The following is a 4,073-nucleotide window of genomic DNA, read 5'->3' as shown; positions in this document are numbered from 1 at the left end:
AAACCATATTGTGGAAATACTAACTATAAGTGGAAAAAATACATTAAAACCAGCAGTGTGTTACACTAGTTCAAAACAGAACTCATCAGGCAGACCAAAACTGATGCCAAGTCAAGGAGAATGGTCTGTTTATAGGAAGAATGTCAGGATAGACACAACTATAAAGAAATGCCAACAGTGATTCCGTGGTCCCCTCTTGTTACTCAGTGAAGTGTTGAAGGTAGACTGACTGGGTTGCCACCTTAAGTTTTCTCCAAGGATTTGTACATCAGCATAGTCCAAACCTTGGGAGCCATGAAGTCTTCAGGTGGTTTCTGGCCTTCTTGGGCAATTTTGCATGTTCCTGTTCCTGAAATGAATTCAAAGTCTTCATGGTGTTCAGAGTCATAGTAGTTCATATACTTCTTTTTCTTATTATAAGCTGCAACTCAGAAGAGAACTATTTCCAAGGTGATGAGGCCTGGGGCCATGGTCAGCACTTTGGCACCATGAGTTCACTCATAAAAATCCTCCCCTGTTTCTGGATGAGGCATGCCAGCAGGGTCTTGTCCAACAATGTAGAAATTCTCTCCTGCAACCACCCGTGCTCCACAATGCCACTGGACCTCAGTTGGCCCAGCATACATCATGGGGAACAAGAAGATGGCCACCACCTTTGTTTTGGGATTCAGGACTCCTTCCTCCAGCAAGGCAGCAAGCTGTTTCATGCACCACATCAAAGGAACGTCATTGTCCTTTGTCCAGCCACCAAGAGGGTGGAGGAGGGAAAAGGAGGACAGACTGCAGGTAGCCTGTCTCTAAAAGTTGCTTGTGAGTGTCCAGCTTTGTTTTTTTTTTCTTTTTCTTTTTTATTTTTGACAGGCAGAGTGGACAGTGAGAGAGAGAGAGAGAGAGAAAGGTCTTCCTTTTTGCCATTGGCCGCCGCGGCCAGTGCGCTATGGCCGGCGCATCGCACTGATCCGAATCCAGGAGCCAGGTGCTTCTCCTGGTCTCCCATGCGGTGCAGGGCCCAAGGACTTGGGCCATCCTCCACTGCACTCCTGGGCCACAGCAGAGAGCTGGCCTGGAAGAGGGGCAACTGGGACAGAATCCGGCGCCCTGACCGGGACTAGAACCTGGTGTGCCGGCGCCGCAAGGCGGAGGATTAGCGTAGTGAGCCGCGGCACCTGCAAGTGTCCAGCTTTAACAGAGCACATCCATCGTGCACTGGGTTGCCTAACTGGAAAGCAAAGATGACATCTGCATTCATATCTATAAGCTTCTGCTTTAGCTCAATAGGAGTAAGATAATATTGATCCAAACCATCATTTCAATAAATTTGGTCGAGGACTTGAAGATTTCTTCCAGTCAACCAATATCCTTCTTTCATAGCCATCTTGATGTAGGGGTGGTTCTTACAGGTTGTCCTCCCCCCCCCCCTTTCTGGCACAATGTTTTGCCTTTCTGTGCTTAGAAAATTCTAGATTGTCAAGAATAACCACATGGCAGCCTACGTAGGTCAGAGCAAATGCTGTACAGCCATCTAGCCTCTCTTTGTCTTCATGAGTAGCTGTCAGAATTATAGACACTGACAGGTTAATGACACCCCCATCCAGAAGACAATTGAAATGAAGGCACCGCAAGTATTCCCTCTCTCTCATAAAGCCATTCAGGGGTGTTGTTCTGCCTTCTGCCAACATCTGCACCCACTGCATATCTGCTTTATTAATTTTCAATGCTGGTAATGTTTCTGCTTCTGTTTTTGCCAAATGAAGTTTATTTCCTAGCACATAAAATTCTTTTATTTCATAAGAGGCATCCACAGGTGCAATATCCCATTCCTGTAGAAGTTCCACAACTTGCTGGACACAGTTATTGACACCATAGGAATCTGTTGTCAGCACCAATTCAGGGGCTTCTGCTTTTTCATATTCATAATCAATCCCAGTGAAACCTTTAATTTCTCCTGCCCAGGCTTTTTCATACTTTCAGTTCCCTCTGTTCACATTCAGAGGAGCATCAATGAATACTTAAAAAAAAAGGTAAACTTGAAGCTTCATGAATTTGTCTTGCTTTGTTGTGATCCTGAGTATAAGATGATATAAAATTCATGATGCACACTAAGCCAGCATCTGCAAACAGCTTAGCAACTTCTGAAATGCATTCTGTCCTCAGGGCTAAAGCCAAGATTTTTATTGAGACCTTGATGAATATTGTCACCATCCAAAGTGTAACACAAAATACCATGGCAAACAAAGTACTTTTCCAAAGCCATGCTCACTGCAGTCTTCACTAAGCACCAGATAAACCTGTTAGCCACACTGTGCAACCATGAAAGCCACCTCTGGTCCCCACCACCTGGTCTCTCTTATTCCTGCTGACATGATGGGCTTGATCGGTGACATTAGTGTCTTTCTGCATTCCCCAGTTCTGCATGTTATTGCCCAACTTGACTTTCTTGCACAGGCTACAGGGAATTTCCATGGCTTTATAGTGTGCAGATACCTGTGTTCTATTTTTAATTTTTAAAAGATTTATTTATTTATTTGAAAGTCAGAGTTGGAGAAAGAGATCATCCATCTGCTGGTTCACTCCCCAGATGGTGGCAATGGCCAGCACTGGGCCAGGCCAAAATCAGGAGCCAGGAGATTCATTTGGGTCTCCCACATGGGTAACAGGCACCTAAATGCTTGGACCATCCTCCACTGCTTTTTCCCAGCCTATTAGCAGGGAGCTGGATTGAACGTGGAGCAATCAGGACAGGAACCAGTGCCCATGTCGGATGCCTGTGTTGCAGGCAGTGACTTTATCCACTATGTCACAATGCCAGCCCCAACTCCCTATCTTTAAATGTGTCATTTGTTAACACTTTTCCACATGTGTATATGTGTGTGTACACACACAAATACACTGAAATTTTTCAGGGTGAAGAGGCATACAGATGCAACTAACTTTGGCATATATTTCTTAATAAGGAAATTATCTTATAAAACCATAGTATAAAATTCAGGAAATTAATATGGATACAATATATATTATAACATATTATTAAATGATATATAGTCCATATCCAACTTTTATTATCACAAAAATGTCGATCTGGCAATTGTATTTTTTTCCCCATCTCAGATCTGATCCACATTTATACATTATACTTAGTTGTCAGGTTTCTTTAGCCTCCTTTAACATAGACTATTTTCTAGTCTTTCTTTATCTTTCATGACATGAGCAGTCTTTTTGGAATATCTCTTAGTTTAGGTTATGTGATGTTTCCTCATGATTACATTCGGTTTATGTACTCTCCTAGCGGATATACTACAAAAATGGCCTGGGGTCCTTCTCAGAGCATCACATCAGGAGGCACATAATGTTGTTGCTTTGTGCATCATTGATAATAATAGCTTTCACATGTGTTTAAGATGTTCTTTGAGGTTTCTCAGCACGGTATGCTCAGCACAGCATAAGAAGGCTGCATGGCAGGAGGTTCCTAAAATCTTTCTGTAACCTAAACTAGATAGAACTTTAGCATCAACTAGCATTTGGTGTGGTTCTTTGCAGTGCTCATCAGTGTGATTCAGCCCTCAGTTTGGATAGCTCTCCTGCCAAACCTTACAGCCTGTGATGTTTTCATGACCATCTTTGATGGGGATTCAAATGTGGTGTAGATGGATCTGGAACTCCAATACAGGATGCCAGCATTGCAGGAGGCGGCTTAAGCCACTGTGCCATGATATCAACCCCTCCTGCATTTCAAAATGTCGTTGATTTAAAAAAGAGACTGTCATTAATGATCAACCTGTTTGTTGCCTCAGAATATCTATTACAATTTAGTATACTCTGATCTGAAAAGATACATTTGGAAAAATGTTGAATTCATTTGGCTTCAATGATTTTGGTTGAGTCAAGGAATTCAAGGAACACACTTAAAAGCAGCAGTGGGTAAAGCTCATGGATATTTAACTAGGACTCATGAGAGTTGGCACTAGAAAAACGTCTGTTATCCAAAGCCTATCTAGACACAATCACTGTAAGAGTAGCTGGCACTTCACTCTAAAACTCCGCAATTTCTGTGATCCAACTACATTCCACATGTC

At 42.7% G+C, this 4,073-nt stretch overlaps 1 pseudogene; it reads right to left on the bottom strand.

Annotated features, from left to right (window-relative positions):
• Positions 1–242: 242 nt before the first annotated feature.
• Positions 243–2,463, bottom strand: LOC100338845 (bifunctional 3'-phosphoadenosine 5'-phosphosulfate synthase 1 pseudogene; annotated as a pseudogene).
• Between the last annotated feature and the right edge of the window lie 1,610 nt (positions 2,464–4,073).

Source organism: Oryctolagus cuniculus, chromosome X (assembly GCF_964237555.1).
Source record: "Oryctolagus cuniculus chromosome X, mOryCun1.1, whole genome shotgun sequence".
NCBI classification, from domain to species: Eukaryota; Metazoa; Chordata; class Mammalia; order Lagomorpha; family Leporidae; genus Oryctolagus; species Oryctolagus cuniculus.
The sequence above is the reverse complement of the archived record's forward strand: the minus strand, read 5'-3'. Positions and strand labels throughout refer to the sequence as shown.